We start from the raw sequence: 26,696 nt of genomic DNA on the forward strand, positions 1-26,696 counted from the left end.
TGTTGAAATTTTCGTTTTATTCGAGGATTCACTCCCATCATAGCTTACAAGATACATAAGCTCACTCAAGAGATTTCACCTGACTGCGATGATATTGCAGTTAGATGTTACAACGATTCCGTTATATTTCGGTGTAACATCGCCGTTCGTTCAGTCCTCCAAATTATCGCGCGGGTAATTCGGACTCCGATTCGCTGCTTTCGTCGTTGCCGCTTCGACGCGACGTGGACAATTTTAGGCCCCGGCTATTAGCGTCATTCCGCTAGAATCGACCCTTTCGCACCCAACGCGAATCGCATTTGTTCAGTCAATATCTCTGCAAGTACGCGGACAGTTCGCGAAACGGAATGTCGTGCGAAACCCTGCACGCGTGGTTTGAAACGTGGGTAATTACGAGGGAGTAATTACATCCATGCAAAGTGATAAATTACAACGACGAGCTTCGCCGAGCATCTTGCATAATCTCGCGATTAATTAATTAGCCCGATCGCGTTCGCTCTCTTTTATATCGCTGGTTCAGTCGCCCGCTAAGCGACTTATCGTTAGAGTAGCTGGCTTTACGGGGATACTAATGAACGGGATTTACAGGTGCGATGAACTCCAATCTTTTAAGTTTCAGTTTCCCAGGCTGATCACGGATGTCGGATCAATTTCAACCCCCGCGTCTCGGGAGGATTTTTATAATTACTCCACTCCCACGCTTCCGTCGCACTCGCCGTCCATCCAGATTCCCAAATCTGTGGAGTTGGCAGGAATAAGAATGAACAAAAGTAAAGTAAAAAAATAACTTCGGCGACCAAAGGCGTTTGTTCTTTCTTTTCCTCCCACACATTCGTAAGGTATGAATATCAGCCGCATTCGCAGTGGATTTACCTGACGGCTCTTGAAATTATTTACCGCATTCGAGACGTATAATCGTCAAAGAAACGAAAATTGAGTTTCGCTGCTTCGGATTCCCTCTTTCATGGCTTTTTCAATTCATAGGGTAAAAATTAACCGTTCGAAATGTTAAATTAGTTTAATACATATAAGACACAGACAGTTTACTATTTGTGAAAAAAATTTAATTCCCCTTCAATTGTCGTACGAAAATTTCGTTCGCAATTACAGATATCATTTCGTTCTCATTTTATTCAAAGTGTTTCAAGCGATTAACGTGCAGTTGAAAATAAACTACGTTTTGTTTCCTGAGAAAATTATATCAGACGTTACATTGACACAACGAAGAGTAGTGCATTATAATTCGTACGAACCAAATTTCTCCCGCGCTTTTGTCCATTTTGTAAAAGGCTTTCAACGTCATATCGTTTGTTTTATTCTCTTTCTATTTTTTACTCTCTCACTCGCTCTTTCTCTTTCTCTCTTTACATCTTCACTTTTATTTTTATTTTATCACATCCAATGGAGCCTTGTAGTTTTTAGACACAATCTCGCGCGCGGCATAAAATCCGTTACGGATTAATTGTCGTTGGGAGGTAGATAAAAAATAGAACAAAAAAAAAAAAAACAAATTAAAAAAAGGACGTCCTCTTTTACCTTCAGATCAAGTTTTACCGTCCTGATAGACTGCGGAATCGTTTTAAAAAAAATGTCCGAAAATGCAGAGCATTGCGAGATAAATATAATTGCAAGAGCAAATATTGTATATATTTCGATGAATTTGAATCAAATTACAGGCAAAAAAAAACTGATCGTTCTCTGTCATTTTGAACGAAGAGCAACGAAATTCTTGGCTGATCTTCGCGTCTTCCCGCACTCGTCAAAAATCAAATCATGCATCCGCAACTTTACGGTGATGGAAAAAAAAAAATATATACATCCACGATATTTCGCGATACAGAGAACGATTTTTCGTACGTATCTGCTCTGCAGTTTCCACAACGGCGCAGGCATTATATCAGCTGAATTAATGAAAAATACCGAGGGTCATGCATGGAGCAGTAAAAGCGGGACATATTGTGTGGGTCTGTTTGCGGTCGTTGCGTCAATTAGTATTCCGCGTCGACGTCGACGTCGGCCTCTGGCTCTGGCTCTGGCTACGGATAGCACCATGTAGGCAGAGGGCTATCTCAGGAATATAATACCGCAGCTTCGTATTTATTGCTAACGCTAGCCGCTGAAATATTCATGAAATATACTCGCAGTCTGCGTCCGTGCGGTCCTTGGATCACAGCGGTGGTCCCTATAATGTATTTAATATCTACCCTGTCTTGCGCGCTTTTTTTTTTTTTTTTAATCATCTATTCCTCTATTTATTTGTCTATTTATACTTGTTCAATTTCTTATCCTTATCTTCCCTCAGATGCACAAGTTTTTTATTTTTATTTTCACCAATCAATTATTCTCCATCGCGTTCTTATACAATTTAGAAAATTTATTCATTGATCCGCGACTAATAACAATCATTAATCGAAAACAACGGGTTTCATTTTATCCAAGTTATTTGACTCAATTCTTTATGTATGGATCAGCTGTATACGTATACCTGCGGCGATTATACGGTCGTTGTTCAACTTAGAATTAATCGACATTCAAAGTAATATCTCCTTTCTGCACAACGACAATATAAACTTGTATTAACGATACTATTGTGCAATGCGTATTTAACTCTGTCACTGCGGCAGCTATGCGGTATATTTTGTCATGCGGTAGGTATAATCAATTCACGAACGTAATAAATGTATCATGTGTAAGTTATTATAAATATTCAGCTTGTCGCGTGTTTAGCATATTTACAAAACGATACCATCTCCTCTGTCCCTTTAATATACATATACATACAATATGTATGTATACATAGTTGAATCTCTCTTTTCTTCGAACTTCAATCTACATACCAATACATATGAATATAGATTATATCCTCGATACTTCAATATACATGATGTGTTCGGTATAACAATTATAATGTAAAAAGTTACTCGCTAATTATACATGAATAGACAAAGTTATGGCATATATTATACATGTATATGTTTATTTTATTCACTGTTCAATTGCACATGGTATAACACTTCATGCGTTATTCAGCTTCGTCGTCAGATCAACTCGACAACCGGCACGATACAATAACCCGTGAATCAGACGATCGGTTCACTAATTTAGAAAAAAAAAAATTTTTATTTTTCGTTTCCGCAGTATCGCCGTGATCACAAAGATTTCCGCAAACATTCCGGACTTGATCGAAGTCCGGTTTCTGTTTTTCTCCATTTTCTTTACAACGATCAATTTTTTCAACAGGGAAAATAAAATTTTTGATCTTTGTAACGATGGTTTAATTTCATTACGTGTTTTACGAGTACTAATAAAAACAAAAGAGATTCTGACGCTCCTCATTGCGATAGTGATATTTAAATTGCCCGGTGTTCCTGCAAGACTTCGCTATTTTGGATATAAATTTTCAAATCGTACCACATTTCATAATTGCCAATCACTCGCAACTCATAAATTGCTCGCAGCTGACAATAAAATTAAATTTCCTGTCACATTGAACAATGTTAAATACCATATTCGCCAACGTTTTCACACATTTACTACCCCAAGAGGGAGAATTGCCGCATCGGCGATTACATTATTACATATTATGTACGTAATTATTGATCGTGAAAAAGAAAGACGATACCAAGAGAGACGATTTCTATTTCTTACATTTTATTCTCGTTCAGTAGGTGAATTCATTCGATTTCTTGGGATGAATGTATCAGGGCGATTTTTATTGCAATGTATTTCTACCTATGGGGGATGATTAATCATTAGGGGATATCGATGCCAAGCTTGACGAGAGACAGTGCAGTGTTCTTTTCTCAGAACTCTGAACATGCAAAGCGCATTTCCTTCGTTCTCGTAAATACACCCACCCATCAATATTATCGCGTGTCAGATGTTGGTTCTCAGTGCATATCAACGTTTCGGACAAAGCTCCTTGCAGTTATCGCTGGAATACAATTGACGATAGTTGGATACGTCGAATCCATTACAGAGCTTCGTTCGTTACCTACAGAAAGAGTAAAGTACGTATGGTGCTATTTTATCGCATCTTTTTACACGGTGAGTTTTTATTGTCGCCCTAGAAAAATCGTCGCATTAGAGAATTCAGTTTTTCCGATAGTCTCACGTCACTGTATGCGTATTGATGCAACTGCATCGTTAGGATTCGATTACTCCACGGTATTAGAAACAACGTGACAAAGACGTAAGGCCACCGCGTTTTTCTTGGACCGTCGAGAGTTTCTAATTCTTTCGGCACGAATAATTCTCGCTCTGCCGGGCAAAATTCTTCGAGAACGCTTCAATTCCAGTCCATTCCAAAACTCATCGAACGACATTCCGATGACTCCGGCTAGGTCGCCAGATTCTGAAACCAAAAAACAGCAACGTGTTAGAATGAGGATATTAAATGAAGCGAAAATGGCATCGAAATTTCCTTCGAGATGTCGGATATTCCTCAATTTTTTTTATAAAGTTGGCTAAACATATGGTTAAAAAAAATCTTGGCCTAGAACATTGTACATGATTTTACGTAATACCGAAGACTCCGTAACTGGCGTGTATTTTCATATTTTTCATTTGCTTTTTTCAATTACCGTTCAACGGTGGGTAAATTCAATAACGTAATTGTTACGCCTATAATTTTTGCGGTAATTACGTCGACGCGATATTATTTATTACAATACAACACGTTACTTTTACTATCCGCACCACCGCGGTAATTAGGTGAACGCGGTGTAATGGATGGTGGGAAAATTGGAGAGGCACGTATACGATCAGCAGAAATTACCTATCTGCAGTACTAGAGGTGTATGTAGGTAGAGGTACAGGCCGAATGAGCAGTTGCAGCGGAGCTTTCGGCACTGCAACTTCGTTGACAGGAATGAAAAAAGGAAAGGCAAAACAACAGCTTGCAAAACTACGAGAAACAATTGGAATTTGAATTTGAATTTGAAGACTCCCGAAAGCGCCTGATTCCGAATTATTTGGTGGCGAAACTTGAACAAAAAATAAAATTCTGAAGAAACAACAAGATTTCGAAATTCAGGACTCCGAAAATTCAAGTTACGGTAGAGCAAAATTCCGAAAAATAAAATATACTCACACAGCATAGTTTGCTCAACGAGTGGGTGTAAAAAATTAGAATAAACAAAAATCAGAATTACCAGAATTCCTTACGAACAAATATCGAATATCCGTGAAATCAACGTGATGAAATTCCACCAAGCCAGAAACTCACAGAACTGAGAATCTTTGATCATATTCCGAATTTCCATATTTTAGATTTTTTAATTTTCTCATTTTCGCACGTTCCGAACTTTAACTTGTCCGAATTTTGAGGGTTGAGTTTTGTACCGTTCGAAACTTTGACGTTTCGTCGACGTTTGATTTCTTTACTTCAAGTTTCGCCACCAAAAAATTCGTAATTTCGCGCTTTCGTAACTTTTCAAATTCGTAATTACACCCCCGCCTCAAACAATTATTAATACCGCAGCAGCAGCAGCAGCAGAGAAACGGCCAATGCAAAAAATTGATGACCAAAATTGATCCGAACATGTTTGCAGGAAACTCGCGAGAAGATCAGGGAGCCTCGATAATTTCTGGTTTAAATTACCGAATCGAGCGTGCACATTGACGCGATTTAATCGCCGTGCGCCTGAAGGCATCGATGATTTTTGAGGTCGAGTGTACGCAATCAGCCGCTAATTGGGAAATGATTGGAGGCGCCTTTGCCGATAGTATCAGCTCTCGGTCTATAACTACCCCCTCAGCCTACATAACTCCAGCGTAATATTAATGCCGCCGTAAATGCCGCAGCACGCACATACCGTTGATACATAGGTACCTACGCTTATGCGCAAGGTGAGCATGATAGGGGATCTGGTGTACATACCCTTACGGTAGGTGTACGTAAATATAATGCATTCGCGATGTGGGCCATCAGATTTTTTATCGCTTTTACTCACCCTGAAATAAACCGAAGTGAAACGAGCCGAATTATCGGGCGAGACATCGCACGGTTGTAATTTTTGCGCAATAAAAAATTGGATGAGAAAACGAAGCAAAATTAAATTTTGATACTGATAGTAGAGCGGTTTTATTTTGATTTTCATTATTCATTCTGCACCTGCGTCAATTAAAGTTGCATAATACACTGAATATATATTTACATACTGAACATATATATATATATATATATGTAATGCCGTTGCGAAGAATCGCGCAATCGGAAAAAACGTGACCTGAATTTATGTACAGCTCTTACGGTGTTCGGTGCCAAAATAGTACTTAGTGTGCTTGCAAAAGTCGGTAAAATTAATATCTTAAGTTTTTGTGGGAGCGAGTATGATTGAACGCAAAGTCTTATCACGTACGGTACGAAAAATTAATAATCCTTCGATATTTCAAATCTGCTTCAAGTAAATTCAACGTTACCAGAATTGATCCGAAAGTATAAAATTATAGTATAAATAATTTCAATCAAATATCGATTTATTACCAGCGTTTCTAAGGACTGCACGACGTTCTTGAGGGGTGCTAAAAGCTCGCTGGCAGAAGTTAGTTCGTTATTAAACATTTAATTACATTGACGATAATCGAGTTAACAAGTGCGCGTCGCTTATAAAGCCTGGTGGTACCTGACACAGAAGAGCTTTGCATGTTTGTTCGGAAATACGAGTACGGATTACAGTTTTTGAACCAAAAACTTCTCTACACAATTAGAGAAAATGATACGCAAAGCTGAACGATCGATATTTCATTTAATTTACATTTAATCGCCGGAGATAATTTTCAGGGTATAAAATACGTCTAACAGAGACAAATTTTGTACAAGATTATATGCAAAAGGTATGATAAACATTGTCAGGGATCACTTGCTTATACGATATCTTGAAACTTTTCAACAAGCTCAATATTTCATTTACCCGAAATTGCCCTGCAGTTTCTGTATTAATATAATTAATATCCGTGATTCTAAAAGAACAACAGCAGTTCTGGGGCATCAAATAACCGTTGAAGAACATTATAACACACATCTACGTAGGTATACATGACGTTGAAAAGTTTGTTCAACAACTTTAAAATCGTGTCACGAATTTAAGGTAAGTAATCGAGTTGTCGGCTCTTTTCCTTCCGGGGTTTATAATATGGAGAGAGCTAGCAGAGTTTCCTTCGCGTGTCTCCCTGCTCTCTCTCTATAATCTCTAACCTCATGCACCTTAATACCTCACGAAGCCACTCGCAATACTCGCACCCAAATAATCACGAGTTGAAAAGGTCTCGGTATACCCCTTATAGAATCTGAAAGATAGGTATTAAAAAATTCTGTTTCACAAAGTATCGCAGTCAGCCATCAACTGAAATACTCATGGAAAGTGATGGCTGGAAACAATATCGATTCTATCCTTAGCGTCGTTTCAGGGGACCAATTACGGTCATGAGTTAGTGATTTCAAATGTTTGTAAAAATGATTCGAATAAAGTTGCGTAGTACTGCGATTATGCGAAAATGAAAGGTGGAATAAAAATAGGGTAATATTAGGGTGAAAAATAAATAACGGTGCATTGATCAATGTATGATTTCCTACAAAGTCACTGAAACGGATTTTCTTTAATTTCTTGGGTAGTCAGTTCGATACAGCAATTTCTTGATCACGATCAATATCGACGCAATGTTGTAAAATTAAATATTAGACTGTGATAAAAAAAAAAAAGAAGAAAAAATCGACTGCTTCAGTAAATTTGTACAAAATATTCTCCCGAATAAAATGTGCCACGAGTAAATTAGCAAAACCGAATGAATGTAACAGATTTTTACTAACTTCAAAGCGATCTTACCCAACTGGTCTTTCCAAAGCGAATCCGTTTTCGTATAAATATTTTAGCTTTGTACTTTTAAACAATTAATTAGAAAAATTCTCGACGCACGACTATCCGTTAATAAAATCATTGAAACTTGGCAATTTTTAGCGAAACTTGCGTGCTGCTAGCTTGCGTCTTGAGCGCAGAGCAGACCTTGTATAAATACATAGTTATACATATACAGACAGCAATGTATACGGAAGCGTGTGAGGTTCTCTCGCAATCAGGAGCGATACGAGACTGCGGGTGCCAACTGTGCTTGTTCACCCTTAACAAGGATTTCCGTGGCTGATAGCGGGGCGTGTTGGCGGAGTCGCCGTCTGCTGCAGGGCTGAAACGACGAAGGGGTGCTTTTGGGGTCGCTCCTTGACGTGGGGGGGAGATGGAGATAACGCGTTTAGCCTTAGCTGTAGATTGGCAGCATTTAATTGCCGAAATTGATATCGTGCTCGTGTAAACGGGAAGCGGCGAGAGTTCGTCGCCGGTTTCAGCTCACCTTCTAACCACAGCTCGTGCATATATCTTCTGCAGGGATCAACTGCACCTGCACTCGATGCTCGTTGCCCTCCCGTCATGTTCGCAATCAGTTGTATTCGCCACTTGTTTACAATCAACGGTAGTCAGTCTTGATTATTATCGGGTGTTAGGAGATTAGGGAAATCAGGTAGGTGTTTAACGTCTAATCGCATTAAACAGAGGGTATAAAAAGTTGAATTCCCGGACAGAGAAATATTTAACGTAGATTTTAAATCTGTGCAGCTGTGTGGTGAATACATGGATAGCATTTGTTTTTTTTAGTCAAATCTACGTCAATTGTGGCAGATCTACCAAAGCTTATTGTAATTCTTACTATCGGTTTTTTTAACACTCGTTACCGGATTTGTAAATCTTGCCACAAGTTACGAAATAGATTACGCTTTGATGTCGCGAATCCACCAAGCTTTTGCAAAAATTTCAATCTAATTGTACCAATTTCCGGCCCGTTTTTCTCCCGATAAACGGACACGTGCGTACGATTGAAATCGGTTTTCAAAGCGAGAGATAAAAATCACTATATTTATGACCGTTATAAATGCAATGTGGTAATATTGCATGTATAAATGAAAGTGGCGCGCTGAACTGCAAGTGCAACGTACGATATAAAAGATTGGAATTTTTCGAGCACCGTTTATGTGTCACCGCGTCACGTAGCTTGCCTATCCGCCATCAGCCTCGCTTATATCTCTGCTTTCATGCACGGATGCGTCGCGACGTTGGGCGTCGGAATATTTCTGACTCCCAATCGCGTTTCATCACGCCTTCGGTATACCGGATCACCGAGCGATACGTTCCATAGATATTACACATGCCTACGTATATTCACGGCAAAGGTTGGGTGGGTGTTTAAATCATTCTCGCGACTAAAACCTCGCCCTGCGTTCAGCACGAGAACTAAAATGGTAAATCAGATTCCAACTTATTGTCATTTACAACTGTATCGTTCGACAATTTCAAATATTTGATCTCAGTGACAGCTTGTAGAGTCCTTACATGTCTATGTTATGTTTATATAAGCCCCTGATGTTCGACAGTAGGAAAATCGATCAACACTTATCTGTAATATATTGAAAATAGGATATATTTTCCAGACAAACAACACTTGAAGAATAATAAAATATGTCACACTCAGCTTTCGGTGGCGTCTGGATTAGGATGACGAGATGTTAGCTGCGGTTGTTCAATAAAACAGCATCGCAAAAGCTTCGCAACTATTATAAATTATTATATTTCTCTTAAAGTTTTTCGTAACCCTCGTCACAAGACGATCGGGATTCATCTAACGCAGATTATTGATTAGACATTACAGTATTCGTAAAGTAAGAGCAAGTTTCCCATCCCTTTGAATAAGCAAACCAAAGTAAAAAAAAATTCGATACATCGAGTAACTATTTATTTTCACGTTCCAATCACGAACAAGACAAAAACTGTTCGACAGATTTTGAAATTATTCTATGTAAGAAGAAAAAAACAAATAATTACGTAACATAAAGCACAATATATTAAAATGCACAGCAAGGTAGTGATTTTAAACTGTTGCGCCAGAAAAAAAAAATCACGGAATAACTTTCATTTTCACGTAAGAAAAAAAATAAAAAACGGTACACCCTATATGCGCATAATTACGCGATGCGTACCTGCGATACGATAAGCGTGTACAATATTTATTCGCGTGCACGCAAGTGGTCAGCAGTTATATTCGTTACCCGAATGAGGAAAGTGCATTATATTTTACGTATGTATACGTGCTATACCTACACCATACCATTAATATTTGAACAACCTCAGTCAGATTTTCGATATCGCGAAGGTATAAAAGGTGATGAAGCACTTTCGCACTAACGATAAGATTTACGAGCGATAAAATATGTCGAGGTAGGGTAAAGCGTGTGATTTTTAACACGTGATTCCGCTTCGCTCTGCTGCAGCACGACACAATCGTTGCGTCTGCAAACTTTTACATTTTCTATTTTTCTTCTTTTTTTTTTCCTCTCGTGTACAGCTGCAGATACACGCGAAAGAGTTTCACATTTCAACATTTTTATTCCAGGACGTTGAATTCTTCGGCACGTTGCAGCGATGTTCCAACGATTCCCCGATCAAATAAAAATCGAAAAACCTAATTCCTTATTTTCTAGGCAGTTTTTCAGTAGAAACTATTTCATCACGTCAAAAATTACGATAGTTGAAAGGAGAAAGAAAAAAAAAGAATAACTGAAATGCCTGTGTAATCCCGAAAAAGATTACAAATGGTCGTTAAAAAGTGACTGAATATTTAAGAAAGCTATCAAGTGTTTCCCCCGCAGCTGGAATAACAAGAGAGAAAGAAAAGAAAAAATCCGAATGTCAAATAAATACTCCAGAATTCCTGCAGTACCATAAATGTTTCTCATTTTTCTATGCAAATTCTTCCTTGCGTAACGGTTAATCCCTCGAGTCCGTAACTGCATGTGTACGATAAAAAAAAAAAAAAAAAAAAAAACACTAGGTTCTACTGCTTTTTTTTCCATGTGTAAAAGATTGTAAAATACAAGTGCACGTACATTATATACGTACGCATATATGTATAGGTGCGATACGCGTGCACGTTTACGGATGAGACGTAGCTTTTTCCCGCGGAATGATCAAAGCCTGAAAAGAGCAACGAGTGTACGAAACGGGGGACGGACGTTATTGTAAGAATCTTGCTCCCAGCGAAATGCGATGAGGGAGGGCCGAGATACGCGCGTGGTGCACATCACCGTTGGGAACAAAGGATGACGGAAGTCATCACCAAGGATTCGCCCCCGAGCGACTGATTTTTACCGTGTACTCGCATCCGCAATGAAAATCCGAACTCTCGACCAAGATCCTGCATCCTTGAGCTGCAGGGCGATTAATCCGAGATCTAAAACATCGATGTTCGTTCGAAGAAAATTACTCGAATTGTGTCTCTCCGGTTTTCTTCAGTCTTCGATACGTTGTAGTGCGTCAAAAAAACACCAGACACATGTTCTTTTGTACGCGCAAATACGGCCGTTTGACAGGTAGAAACCACACCCCTAAAATTTACTTCCGAAATTCGATTCTTCAGGATTTCTCGACAAGGAGGTAAAATTCTTTGTTAAAAAAAATTTCGTGTTACTGACTATCGACAGATGATAATATGTACAGTGATTCGACCCTCGGGGTTTGCTGCACCAATTATTTCTGAGGGAGTAAACTGTGGAGATGCTTTTAGCCTCATCAACGGCCAAATTATAACACTAAAAAATATCTACGTGTCCGATGTTTCTCGATGTATCGTAACGTGTCACTGCAGAGTAGGGTGCTTCATTTCTTAACTTTTTTCTTTTCATAGTGCCACTAGAAAAATTTGTGACAAATGTTGAAATAAAAATTGTAAAACCTGGAGGTAGTACGAAGATATTTAGATATCGCTACCAATTGTTGTAATTTTTTTAATTCCTTTTTCTATGTATATATACAACTTACGGACTCATATACATATGTATTTTAGTTTATTTTTATCGTATGGCGGTCTAATTAATCATTGTTTATAAAAATGAGTACTGAAAACGAAATGGGGGCATTAAGCTGATGCGATACTCCTACTTCGGTAACAAAAACTGTTATCCAAATTTCTCCGAGACGATTAATCTTTCGCATAAAAGACGAGACCAGCCAACTGCGAGATTGTTAGGCACAGTTTGCTCTTGATTGTTCAACGATTAATTGGACCACGATACAAAAAAAACAATAAACTAATATATATATATATATATATATAAGTACGTAAGGTGTGCACGTAAAAATAAATAAAAAATATTACAATAATCGGTAGCGACCTCCAAATAGTTTTCTACCTCGTCCAATTTTTTTTCGTCGCATATGTCGCAACTTTTTCGAATGGCACCTTGAAAGAAACAGAAGTTTAAAAAATGATCCACCCTAATGAAGAGTGAAATATATGCGCGTATATATAATGCACGTGAAACTGTCGCGTCGGCGTTTAAAGATGATTCGTAAAACGGACAAACGAATGATTATCCGCATTTCGCCGAGTTTCCCGAGTGCAACATATGCATCGTCCTGCGAGTCGGCAGGATTCTATCGACGTGGTCGGGCTTAACGTTCCAGCTCTGGAGGACGTAGGAGGACGGAGATAAAAAAAATCTGATCTACCGTGTCATGTTCCGGCTGCGTTCACTGTTCCGTAATAACGTTAAGCTACGGGGTGCCGAAGCATACACGCGATAGAGACATGACCTGGTGGCAGAGCCGGCGTAAACCGGAGCGATATATCGCCAATGCTCCGAAGCACCCCGGCGTTGCTGCAATAGACAACAAAATGACGAGATGAGATCGGATGAGATCACCACGGACGATGCGGTGAAAATAGGCATCGTAGGAAAATCGACGATCCCGTATAATTGAAGTTAAGCTTTGAAATGTGAGTAAAGAGAATCCGGAACCGGGATTGGAGGGTCGAAAATATTGACCGTACCAGCGAGAATTATTCGGGTGAAAATGACACGGTACTTAAATAGGACGTAGGTAAACCGTAAAGGATCAACACCCTAGATTTTAACGGCAAAATCTGTGCCGTATATATTTAGATCGAAAATGAGGATTGACCCTTGAGTGAAATGATTTTGCAACAGTGGAGATTTCAAGTTTAACGTATAGAGCCATATTCGCGATGCAGACGTAGAAACGATTCGCGTCACTCTGTACGTTCGGTCAATAGTAAAGTTGATCTTTTTCCCGGCCCTCCGGAGAACCGCTGATTTTTTTTTTTTTTCTTTCCTTTTTCGTTCGTTCCGTGAAATATTGAGGACCTCTTCGCGTTGATCGAGAGAACTTGCCGTCGTTCTCAAGTGTACGGAAAGTCGATCGTTAATTGACGTGTTCCTTCCGCTGACCGACTTCTGGCTAAACATGGTATACGTAACGCAATAAGGAAGCGAGGAAAGGGAAAATGAATAAAAGTGACGAGAGATCGAGATTAAATTTACGCTACATCGAAATGATTGTATTCATAGATTATTTTAATTCCAGAATTAAGGCTGCGCTTTATCTTGTTTAATCAAGATTCTGTTCGATTGTACGCTGTTTATAGTTACATACATAAATTATTCATAGACACGTTACATGAATGTTTCAGCGGTATCGCAAGGGTGGAAAATTTTCTATTGTACCGCAGCTACGCCGAGTTTCCGCATGATAATAATAATGATGATAATTTGTCTGAAACTTTAGTAAATTCTGTTCTCTAGAAATAATAATAATTTTCCCATTTACATGTATTAAATGGATTATCATTTTTCAAGAGGTTTTTTATTCGTCTAATATTATACGTATTATTACTTGTTTCATACGTGCGCCTGACATAAATGTGAATGTGATGAATTTTCATTGACAAAATAGAAAGAAAATATCCGTCAATATTTCTGGACTTCTTCAACATATATTGGCAAAAATTGAATTTGACTCGTTTAAAATAAATCATATTTCTGATCAAACTTTCAACGCTTCGCTCCTTCTTTCCTATTTTCTTTCTTTACTCCCATTGACTTGAGCTTTATAAATATTCAGTATGAAATCTGGCGAATTCACGCCAATAATTCTACTCAAATGACGACATTTTTCTTCACCCCTAAAATTTCTACCCCGAATATTTACGAATACATGTAACGTAAGATTGATGTCTCGTATGTTGTGCGAATGACGAATCGATTATTCCTCGTGTATGGAAATTGAAAACGTTCTCACCGAATCACGATGTAAGAAAAAGAAAGAAAAAACACGCAAAATAAAAATAAAAAGAATTTTTTTTTTTTTGACATGGTTCGAGTCGTTACGATCGCGTACGTCTGTTCTCTCCTTTTCGGCCTTCTTTCTCTACTCCTGCAAGATTGCGTTCTTGATCCGCACTCGAATGGGAATCTCTATTGGCGAAGGTTATAAAACCGTCGATATATGGGATGAGAACGGGGGCGAAACAAAGAGCGGAGATCGATATATAACCTGTTATCAGCCTCCTCCTCCTCCTCCTCCTCATCCTCGTCCTCCTCGTCCTCGCACGTCGCAGCTACGTAACCCAACAGATCAGGGTACACGTAAGTCTGCGCTAGTGTGTCGCCTGGCTGATGTAGCAGTGTGGACATCATGCTTATATCCACACCCGCAAGCTCTGCTCAGTGTCGCATCGTCAAGCGAAACACGTGCGCGGGTTATCACTCCCGAGCTTTATGCTAGTCTGCATGTTTCGGGAGCACATGATCCACGGTACCTACGTGCAGGAAGAGCACAGTTTACCTCGGCAACGTCATCCGTCGAGCTTCGAGCCCTCCGCGCGTCGACTCACCCTCGTTGTCAGTCCCTCAACCGCCTTGCAATATTGGCCACGAAGTGGGTAAGAAAGAAGAGACCCGGAAGCACGTCGCACGCCTGTTCGCCTAAGATTTCTACTTCCGGAAAGGTTGTGTAAACAATTTAAAAAGGAACGAAAATTCCTGTCCGAATTGCGTTCGTAAGGTACTACAGTGGTGAGTTTATTAGCTTTGAAAAATTGATGTTAAAAATCTAAATCAACGCTCGTGGAAAGTTCGTGGCCAGGGAACGAATAGCAGCTTTCCGTCAGTCGATACCTGGCTGGTTATCGAGGATGCTGCAGCGATCGGATCGGTACGGCAAAAAGTAGGAGTCGCGAAACTAATTAGAACCGACGATCAGATATCCACAAGGAAGATTATAGATATACGTATAATCGACAGGAAATTAATAATCTATATTCCGGTTTCGAAGCTGTAACCACTATGCATAAACTGTAATTACAGTTGAAACTATGTACGTATGTCCGTTATACAAGCTATAGGTATAAATGCAACCAATTACTACGAGCAAAGTTGTAGAGGAAGAGTTGCAAAATTGTTTTAGCTGCACGTGTGTATATATGTGTAATTGTATATATATGCGAAACTTTGAAAGGGAGAGAGAGAAGTTCAATTTCGCAGCCCGTCGTATAATTAAGTAACGCAATTGTGATTCGCTTGGGCGACAGGCGGTTCGGAAAGAGAGAAAATCGCGACGTCGAGCGTCGTTTCCATCGAATCGCTAATTTTACAAGACTTCTCAATTCATTGATACGAAGTAGAAAAAGTACGAGTGAAAACCTCTTTTACTTGCTTGGAATCGGATGTTCTTCTCGGAAAAAGAAGAGAATATATAAAAAGAAATGCTTGAAGAATAAAATTACCGTGCAGCGATGAAAGTCAAAGAAATTATTTTAATAAAATATTGGAAATTGTTTGACGAAAAAGTTTGATGTAATTTTTTCACGACCGTCTCTCGTTCCTCGTGTATTTTTTCATTACCCGCTCACCGGGATATTCGTTTCCTCCACAAATTTCACGACACGCGTGTACGCAGCTCTCGAAAACGGTTCAAATTCTAAACAACGTAGGTACAAGCCATCCAATTTATCAGCAAATTACCCCCGGGCAAGTCGAAAATTACCAATGAACCGGAGGCCGACTGCTCTTTGTTTTCATGAAAATGGAGAGCGAATGAAAAAAGGACAAACTGGGTGCGAAAGAACCGAGACAAACAAATCTCACTCCCTCGGTTTTCAATGTAGAATATAACAACATTTCAAAACGGTGGAACGTGAACTGAAATATGCGGTAACATGAGCATGAAATTAACGTTGCAGTTTTTCGCTCGAAATTCCCCAATGAGTTTGTTCACCATTCGCCGTGAACAAAATTAGTTTTTTTCTGTTTGTCTGTTTGTTTGTTTGTTTGTTTGTTTGTTTAGGCGGCCGTGTAAGCCCGACCGTCGGAATATCGTGTTTGACGCAAGAACGGGTCCCATGTTTGTCCAACATCGTTTACATTTCATTTTGCTGGAATCCCAGGGTCGAATATCTTCGGCCCAATAGACGAGCAAAGTAACGCGCCCAGTTTTGCGCATATTGTAGCTATATACGGACGTAGAGCGTGGATCGCGGCATAGTCGTAGATAAATGTGTTACACACGGTTTGTCCGGGCGCACCTCCCAGCTTCCGGTTGGCGAGCCTTCGACCGAACCTCAACCCGCAAGCCCCAATTTTCCTTCCCACCCCCGCCTCCAGGGGCGGCAGAACACGAGGCGTAATTGTTTAGAAGCTCTTGATCTGTAATTCCACCCGCTCGATGCCGTGGCTGAAATAACGTTAGGGAGAAAATCCTACGGCGATCAAAGTTTCCTCCCTCGAAAACCACCAAGTGAGCAAACTCGTTCTGATTCAATTAAGTATCGACGGCGTTCCGCAAATTCGCCACCCCAGCGCTTCTTCTCCGGGATCAGTTTGCGACTCAACGGTGAGAAATTGGGTATTTCAGATTTGAAAAATCACCCAAACACCTTATTAGCCGCCGCACATCCGGTTCCGTTTCGAGATATTAAAATTGGAGGCGGAAAGAAAGTTTCACGTTAAATCAAGCCCACTTTCTGTCGTGCAAAAATAAATCCCACCAAATTTTTCATCGACCGTAAGTATTCTTCAAAAATCGTCTACTCCGAACGGAAGACTGAAAGAGATTTCCTTTCCTATCAAACTTTTGAATCTCTCAAAGGTATGCGCGAATGTCCGATAAGTTTGGGTCAGTTTGCGCGTCGCAGCCACGGTTACGAACGTCGATAAGCAAAATTATACTCTTCGCCCCGGAAGGATAATGAAAAAACGAAGATTAGAAGAAAACAAAAATTCAAATAACAAATTAACATTTAAATGTGATAAGAACGAAAAGGGACGTACCTTATATACGGGACACAATGGCACGGCAGCTGTCCATTTAGAATCTCGTAATTTAATTCTAGAGACGCAAACAGAAGCGAGGAAGTCGGTATTTGCAGCGGGCAAGTAAGGGAGGGATGGAGCAGAGAAAGGGGGAAGACGGAAGATTCGAGCTGGAAGATTTTCAAACAATTTGCAGCTACTGTGAAAAGAAGTGTTTCAGTTCAGCCGTTCTCCCGATCCCGTCAAAGAAATGAATATTAAGAGAGTCGGTCGAGAAAAAAGGATGAAGAAGAAAAAGAAGACCAAGAAGACGAAGAAGAGGCGCGAACGAGAGTGAAAAGGGACTCCCCTTTGTTTACCCTGTAAAAATGGCACGGATTTCCTGAATCGCGATATCCTTCTCCTTGTGTTACCTTCCGCTTGGTACAAAACGTTCGCACTAAAAAGCATATCGTTCGGAATTAGTTTTGTTCAACCTTTTTTAACGGAATGAAAGGAAAAGAAAAAAAAAAAATCGGAAAGGGACTGGGGGGGGAAGGACAAAGAGAAGAAAGCGAGAATATCCTTCCTTCTTTTTTCAAGCTTTCCCCAATTTCCATATTCGAGATCCGTCAATAATGTCCCTCTTCTCTTTTTTCCTCCTTGCGTACACAATATTTCGCAAGATTTCCCGCAAGTATTTTGCCGCGAATCTTATCTCGCAAGAAACACAACGTAGAATAAATTTCGTACACGACAGAAATACAGGTTTAATCTGTGGTTAGGCAGCAATAATTTTCAGGAAAAAAAAAAACAAATATATAAAAAATACGTTCCACAGCATTTTTTGGAAAGAAACAAGTAACCGGTTTTTACCATAACCTCTCGACGATTGCGAGATTGCAGGCTAACTGTTGACCTGAGGCATGAGCGATAAAAATTTTCCTACGAATACATTTGGATGTGTCATTCTTCCAAATCGTGATATTTGGGACATTTTCTACAACTCATCAACCAAATTAAAAGAATATCAATTTGTGTTCATCTCTATAAAACGCATTAGTCCGCATTATTGCCGACTATCGATACGAATCGAGTTGATAAATTCTGTATTGGCTAAGAATCAAGTTCAGCACCAAATTTCTCAGCCATCAACGGGCCGCGGTATGATTTCTAAGAGTTATACATACATATACATCGATATCGATTGATTTACTCACGATATCTTCGATCCGCGAGCATCCCCGCCTCGCCGTGCATACGAGGGCGACTATCACCCCGCCGCCGAACATCAGTATGAGAAATACGGCAATTTTCCACCCGTGATCCCGCTGGGGGACGATTTTCCTCGCCGAAGGAAGTCCGGCTACATCGCCGGTCGAGACGCCGAGTCTCGAGGCCTTGAAGAGCAGAGTCCTGAGCCTCCTCGCCGCTTTTTCGCAGGCCATTTTCGAAGGATTACTCTTGGACGTCGGCCTCGTCCTGACGTGCACGTGGTCCATGGAAACGCCTCGATTCGCAGTTCGATTGGATTTCAGTCAGAGGAGGGAGGAAAAGAGAAGAGAAAAAAAGAAAAAATATAAAAAAAAAAGAGAAAATACACACCACCAACCGGAGAACGTTTTCGCCGTTTGTGAAAATCACTTGCAGGCACCGACGAGAGAGTCAACCGCAGCCTGATCCCCTCGATTCTTCATCTTTCCCTCGCATTCACACTCCGCCCTCCTCGTATATCGTCTTCGTAATTCATCTTGGAAGAAGGAAAAAAAAGTCGAAAGTATCGTCCGGGTGGTGCGAAGCCAGTGTTCACCTGAAGTAGGAAAAGTCGTCGTTCGATTCGGCCAGATGTGTTCATTCACACGATTGTGAATCGCCTCGGCATCATTCTTTGCGGGACTCGTTAACCGGCAGGAATGGAAGAGCCATATATCACAGCGATTACTCCGCCCGTTCGGTGACAAGGAAAGGTTTTACCCTGAAAAACTTTTTCTCTGTTAATTCCGGGCTTTGCATTGTCCGTTAAAATCCACCGATTCCGATTCGCCGTATTTCGGAGGAACGAGAGGAAAGGACGCTGATTAATCAGCGCTTGCGGAGATTCGATCCAAGCTTCTTCCCCGCAGAACCGGAAGCAGCCCGCAGCGGCAGCTCGACGCGCCACATCCGTCCATTTTTGAAGTAGCGACGTCGTATTTCCGCTGATCGTCGAGGTGCGGAATCAGCACCGGTTCGATGGGTCTGTCGTTAAGGATTGCAGCACCGGATTCCCGGCGAGGTTTTTCAGCCGATACGTTTGCGTCAGCTCCTTATCCTGCATCGGATAAATTTTATAGTCGGTATGACGTTAACGGCGTTCCCGTATATCTTCAAGACTCTTTACGATGACGAGCCAGCTGATAGTTTGGAAAAACTTGGCCATCGGGAACGCTCAGCTTCTGAAAAGAAAAAGAAGAAATCCGTCAAATGTAAGTTACACGACGAAAAGGCCGCAGACCGCGCCTCCGACTCGCCTGTAATTCATACTAACGCTGAAAGGACGATATAAGACATCCTTTGAGGCCGAAGTCAATTATTCGCGACAAGCAGACCGATACAATGACAAACTCCCTCCCACTCGCCGTGCAACGCGACAAAAGAGTTTTGCCTAGGAATATCGGCGCCGCGAATCGGCACACGTAGATGGAAAAAAAAGTAGGGAAAGAGAGCGGGGTGAAAAAAAATTTCTAGACTCCATTGTCGCGGGAATTCTCCATTATGCTCTGAAACTGCCTCATATACACGTATATAATGGAACGCACGTGAAAAGTTCGATTGTCCCTTGAGGATTTCTTTGGAAAATTTCTGATCCAATCTAATTATCATCACGGCGATGTACCCTTACGCTTTTTACGCCAGATCCCCTATTATGTTATCAAAGACCCGAGGGCTTTAATTCTGACCGGACGGGGCCCGTATTTTGTCTGGGAACGAAAATAAAAGGACGTAACAACTTTATCCTGCGCCTTGTTCACCCTCAAAAGCTTCAGACTAATTAGACAGTTTCCATTTTCCTGTTCCTCTTTTTTCTTTTTTTTTTTTTTTCTCTCTTTGTTTTGTGTTGTTTTTTACATCACAGTATCGGAAGGAGATAACGCTGAACTAAACGCGAACAAAAACCGTTATTACCGTGTGGAAAAAATCATCGAATTAAGTTTATCAATCAAAAGTTTTTCACTATTCGTTTTTCATTTATTTTCAATTTTGTCAAGTCTCCGAAGGTGGCAATAATCCTATTCGAAGAAACGGCGAGAATGGATAAATTTTCGGATCTCCGATGCTCAAAGTTGTATTTTAATGTTTAGCAATGTACGAAATGAGCGATAATTTATGAAAATGGTAAATTCGCCGTCTCCGCACGTTTCTCACTTTAGAAATACTTTCCAATTTCGAATGCTGTGCACACACCTATAAGATACCATGTATAAAGTATCCGATCGATTATTCTCGTGACAAAGTTCCTGCCAAGATTACGCCCCCAAGACTTTCGGCAGTCCTAAACTGCCACGATGAATAAATAAACAAGGAAAGCCGCGAGGGTCACCTTGGCTTAGCCAAAAGTCGCGTTTCGGAGTGATTTACGACGTGATTTATCGACATGGCCAGCATCTGAAGAACTTGTAAAGAAAAAGAATAAGGAACAAAAAAAAAAAGAAAACTTTATCACCAGCTCAAAGCTCGTACGTTACGGTTAGAAATGCGTACACATTATACATCCAGGCATTCAGTATTTACGCTGCGTTGGTAAAAAGTTTAACCCTTCTTAAAAGTAGGTACCCCTCGTTTTTCCCTCTAAAATTTTCACGAAAAGCATCCGCCGGCTATACAATTTTCGTATATCTAATCTCAACTCCGAGAGGTTGATTCAAATCACCCATCGTATGCCGACGACGACGACGATGATGATGATGATGATGATGATGATGCTAAACAAAAACGCTGAAGTACGCGGATCGCTACAATGTTTCTCTTTGATACGATATTAATTAACTGCGTGAATAAAAGGTGAATACGGTAGAAGTTGGTTCAAGGATCGGGTTACGCCATCGCGGCTTGCTAACTAAGCGAGCAAAGACTCGTCCTGTCACTCTCTCTCACTAATTAGTTCCTTGAAGCAATAAGCAGCCACTTGGCTGTCGGAGGAGTCTTCCAGCCTCGGTGATATCCTCCCTTATAAGCTATGCGCCTCTCACCTTTACCCGTAAAATTTCACCCGGTGGAACTCTCTTATTTTCTCCCTTTGAAGGGGAGATAAAAGGGGAGGGCGCGGAACGATTCGCGATGTATAATTTACCGGGATATATTCGCAGGGTTCTCTTTCCGCTACTTTGTTCATCTATTTTTCATTCATCGGTATAGTTACTTTATCATGTATATTTTACAAAAGGTTCGTCTTCGCGTATACAATTGAGTTGCAGCGAAAGAAATATTCGCAGCTACAGATCGGTTGGATTCTTTCGATTTTTCCGTATCCTTAGTTTGCATGAAAATAGACACTTGTAATTTATATCATAATCCTTGGATCACAGCTTCGAAATTGTGTAAATTATTTTTTTCGCTGTCTTTGGCGAAGAAATAATTAAGGATAGCTAGGTATTTAATATTTTTCGGAACAATGTAACAGAATTAACCTGAAAGAAACCTGTCGACCTAAAAAATTTAAAATGCATTGATAATACAGTGCTGGATGTGTCAAGAGTCTCGAACGAACGGTGAAAAGCTTTTGAGGAAAGCCTCAATAGCTGAGAAAAGGTCCGCGTTCAAACGGATCACTGAACAATCCATTTGATTTTCAATTTTTGAATGGAAATATCGACTTGGCGAAGCGTAAGAATTGATCCATCCGCCGTACTGCACAGTGAAATAAAAAGTCGACACCTTGTATCTTATCTTCCAACTTCTCCTTTGCATTATTTAACACTAGAAAAATATTAATCATGCCAAGCTAGGCGAGATCTGCCAGCGTGAGAATTTTCCTCGCGAATAATTCTCTTTACAAACTTTTACGTCAAATTTACCAAAGAATATAGAGGAAAAGTCTGTTTTAGCTGGAAGATGGAATGAATTAAAACAATTTAGAATCAAAATAGACAATGAGTTTTTTCAGGTAGCCGGTCACAATGTCATCTGTTCAGATTCGCGAAATAATATTAGTGATGATGATTATACGATTGACGGTTTTCTCAGTTTTCGTGCATTCAGCTTATTCTTTCAATCTTATGTTTTGTTTCAGTGATCGAATCGGTAACAGGATTTGACGATCGAGCCAGTCTGGTGAAGAAAAAAAATATGTGTTCAATGCTAAGTGACAATCATCAATAAACGATTGTGAATAAGCTGAGCCGAGCTTTTGGAAATATGAAAATTGATTTCCAACAAAGAATTTTTCTCCTCAGGCTAAAGGATGGTTTTCCTTTATGAAATATTCACCGTTACGAATAGCTACAACTTTCCCCCCTCGTTGTCAAAGTCGTCTATAAATACTGAGCATACTCGCAAAAGCCTTTCAACATTTTCTTTCAACATCGCATCGTACTAGCGCGAGAGCTGTTTATTACCAATTTTTCTTCGCAAAAAAGAATCCGCGAGCGCGCAACGAAGTGCAGAACAAGTTCCTCCGTCGACGCGGGTTGTTCTTTGTATTTCAATCCAAGAAGTGAACGAAATCGCGTTGCCATCTCGGGCTGTCGTTCGATCGAATATTTCCGGTGCTACTTTGAATTTGGTAATATTAGAACGGAATTGACTGTAGGTGGTTGTTTGTTGTAGGTGGAAAAAGAGGAAGAGGAGGACGGGAAGAAGTTCGACGGTTTCTAAAATTTACATTCAATTCCATCGACGATTGGAATCGTCGTTTGTACGAAAAAATTTCCACAAAGAGGACGACGAGTGAATTGTCCGAGAATTCAGCACCGGCAGAATAAAATAGAAGCGAAATTTTAATTCTATTTCCTACGTAACGCTGAATCATTCTGTTCAATGTGAAAAAATAACGTCAACTCACCTCTATAACCACGCGCAGTAACGTGCAGCGTTACGTTTTTTCATCTATATTTGCAAATTTCTGATTGGACGGTAGATTGTGATAAGGGTAATAATAGCAGCGATAACGAACAGCGGAAGGGCTGATTTCGGGCGAGGGGCGATGGATCAAAGTTACCCCGAACACGTGTACGGCCGGGGCGATCGCGTTTGTAGACAAAATAACGGAGAATTATTGAGCAAAGAAATAAATCAGTGAAACGGGACGAAAGCACCGGCGGTTCAACCCCTGCGGAGTTTCCTGGTCGAGTATGAACGTGATAAGAGGAACACGTGTTGAGCACGCGCTATCGTCGAGCACTCTTCTCCCCTTTTCACCCTTCCTCACTCTCACTCCGATGATCCGAGCTGATTTCTTCCTTATTGAAATAATGCCTGAGAGATATTGAGAAAGGGAGGGAGAGAGAGAGAAACCGAATAAGAGAGAAGAAAAACAACGGGCTCTGTGCCAAGATTTAATTCCCATAAAACAAACGGACCGAAAGTTTATACTGCCAATATTATTTTTCCGCGAAATCATGACCCGCTTTTTTACTTTCGTTCTTAGAGCAAGATCAATTTCGAATAAAAGTACATTTTCACTGAAAGGAAAAAAAGCACGGTTAATCTGATTTTGAACCCCAGTTTTTAGAGGCATGCGAGTAAAATTGTGAAATTCAGCGAAGTTATTCGATATCTGTGAAGGAGTGAAACGGTGATGATTCCGCGCTGTCGGCAATATTCGCGACAAGGAAACAGCGGACAGCAACTGCAAGAGGCGAAGAAATGTTGAAATTTAAAATGCCGGCAGCTGTCGGCTGACAGCAGCAGGATGACGATGTAAAGCACGATAAGCACCTAGCCCAGACCGCGTGGCGATGGACCGAAAATCGTTTTAAAAATATTATCGTGTCGCTAAATTGTTTCAATAACGCTTCGCGCCGCGCGTCAATCCCCCCCCCCCCCCCCCCCCCCCTCATGCCGCAAGCACGCGTGCAGCTTCGTTCAGTCGAAATTGGAGAGGGAAAATCGGTGAAATTATAATCGCGATACAGGTAGTGTACTTTGGGTATGATATGCACGTGGTTATAATCGATACGATAAATTCCAGGGAATACCGAAACCCGAAGCTGTTACCTAATTCTATTACTGACTGTGTCCTGAATAATGGAGTGCTTAACGCTGCGAGCTTTCGTCCTATGCGGTTTGAAATAATTCACGGTGTTTTTCCATTCGGCGTATTATTTCACTAACTTTTTGAACCCTTGGAACAATGATGAGAAATTGATGACGTTTGGATAAGCCCGCATCCCTACTATTTTATTTTTGTGCTCAGAGACATTTCTTTGGTAATTCGAATTATCGCAAACGTATTTGTTAATCAATAAAAAGAATGGGAATCATTTCAAGTGTACTCTTGCGGACTTGAACCATTGGGAAAATTCTCTCGACCGAATATTTCTGAAAACCACGTAAATTCAAGCTCCGGATATATAGGTACGTGTACAATACTCATCACGGCAGCTTTGTTCCTTCTTACGGTAGTGATCAAGGATATAAGATCCGTAACCGAGTCTCGGCTGAATATTCAAATCGCGAGGGAAATATTTCCGAGTGCCGCGATTGATGCGTGACAGATTATAATGTCTACCTCGACGGATTCGTAAAGAAAGAGAATCCGTAACTGGAGAAAAGCCCGCTTTAAAAACACACTGAAATTAAATTCAATTTCTGTACGCGAACCCGAAACGATACGATTCCGGTACGACCGTTCATTCTGTACTATCTGAATTATACCCAAAGGGAAAGGAAAAAGGATTTGAATAATTTCCGCGCAATCGGCGTAAGAAGCACGATAATAAAAAAAATAAAAAAAAAAAAAAATAAAAAAACCATGGCCATTCGTTTCCTTTCATGTATTTCATAATCACTCTGTGCCCGTCTTCCTTTTTAAACAATCAGAATCCGAAATCGCGACGTGACGAGATTATCTCGGCTGTAATATCGATCAGAGATAATTCGCCACGTGTTTTCCAGGGACTGCATAATCGAGTCGGCCTGCAGCCACAAGTGAAGCTAATTAGCGTGAACGTTCATTAGCCCGAAGTTGACTCGACACCGAGTCATAGACCGTCGACTATGCAAGGACTCTTGAATCCCCGCGCGTGCAATGCAGCGCCGCTAAGTACACACTTGTCTGCATACATACGCCTTACACATCCGTTGCACGTGCGCGGATCAATTCAAATACGAATGAAAAATCCGCTGATAAATATATTACCGACACATACTAACCTTTTTCGAAACTCTGGCAGTTCGTCGATCAGCGAGCAGTTCTTGTATCGAAAACGGATCACCACCTCAATTTTGGCGCGAGTATCGAAACATTCGTTATTTTCTTGTCTTCTTTCTTCTTCTTCTTTCGTTTTCATACGTTTATAATCGTATATACCCAGAACTACGTATGTATATTATCAAACACAATCTCGATTACTCGTTAAAACGACAATAATAATAATAATAACAACAACAACAGCGATAACAATTACGACAGCAATTCTCTGAGCGATCGAGAACGCGCAGAGCGTTGTCCGTATTTTAAAATCACGAGATTGAAATTATACGGACGAATTTGTATCGCCGAATTTCTTTCACCCCGGCACTCGTACGGATGATCTCTGCGCTTCGGGCAGCACGCGCGTTCCGATTTTCTAGGCCTCGTGCCCGGGATCGAAGATCGTGCGATCGCGGCTAACGGCACTCGTCAGGCGTCGCGACGCTCACTGCGGAGGCGGAGCGGCGCTCTCGCCACTTATAGCTGGCTCGCTGCTCTGCCACCCCCCGGCTTCGTGCCGGTTGTCGGCGTCCTTCTCGCATTCGACGCAAGCGTGCCAAACACGGTTTAGTCAGCTGGGAAGACGGAAGAAAATTTTTCAACAGTGGCGGGTGGGTTGGACCGTTGCTTTTCCCACTCTCGGCCGTCGCTGCTGTCCGTACACTAAGAGCCGCTCCATAAATTACGTTCGCTTCGGTTCTCAGGTGGGAAACAAGATCGGGGAAAATGGAGGAGGGGGGGGACCTACTCGAGTGTATCGTTTTTGCTTTTTCAAACTAATCGGAGAACGTCTCGGAGGCGCTTGCTTTCTTTCAACCTTTCTTTCCTCTTCTTCGCGAATTTTTTTTTTTTTTTTTTCTGGGTGGGGGGGGGGTTCGGCGAGAGTCAGGGTGGTGGTGAAGATGTAGAAACAGTCGATGATGGATGGCTCGGAATGCCGGATTTTGACAACGCGAAGTCTGTTGAACAGAATTTTTTAATGTATGACGTCGAAACACGTGGAACAGTCAAAATAGAGAAAAACAAAATTTTGACGAATCTGTGACTGATTTTTTATCACTTTTTATAGGTATTTGCAATACGTTATATAGTTCTGTGCACGTATAGCGATGATAGAAAGTTTCGGCGCGTGGAAAGATAATTCGAAAAGTCTCGGATCGATGAATTAAAATT

At 40.8% G+C, this 26,696-nt stretch overlaps 1 long non-coding RNA gene across 1 annotated transcript; it reads right to left on the reverse strand.

The window, feature by feature from the left end:
* LOC107218235 lies at window positions 1-25,983 on the reverse strand. The gene is made up of 3 exons (XR_006902908.1): window positions 25,484-25,983; window positions 18,737-19,566; window positions 1-4,354 (listed from the first exon to the last, which is right to left on the reverse strand). It is a non-coding gene; the product is annotated as an uncharacterized LOC107218235 (long non-coding RNA).
* Between the last annotated feature and the right edge of the window lie 713 nt (window positions 25,984-26,696).

Source organism: Neodiprion lecontei, chromosome 2 (assembly GCF_021901455.1).
Source record: "Neodiprion lecontei isolate iyNeoLeco1 chromosome 2, iyNeoLeco1.1, whole genome shotgun sequence".
NCBI classification, from domain to species: Eukaryota; Metazoa; Arthropoda; class Insecta; order Hymenoptera; family Diprionidae; genus Neodiprion; species Neodiprion lecontei.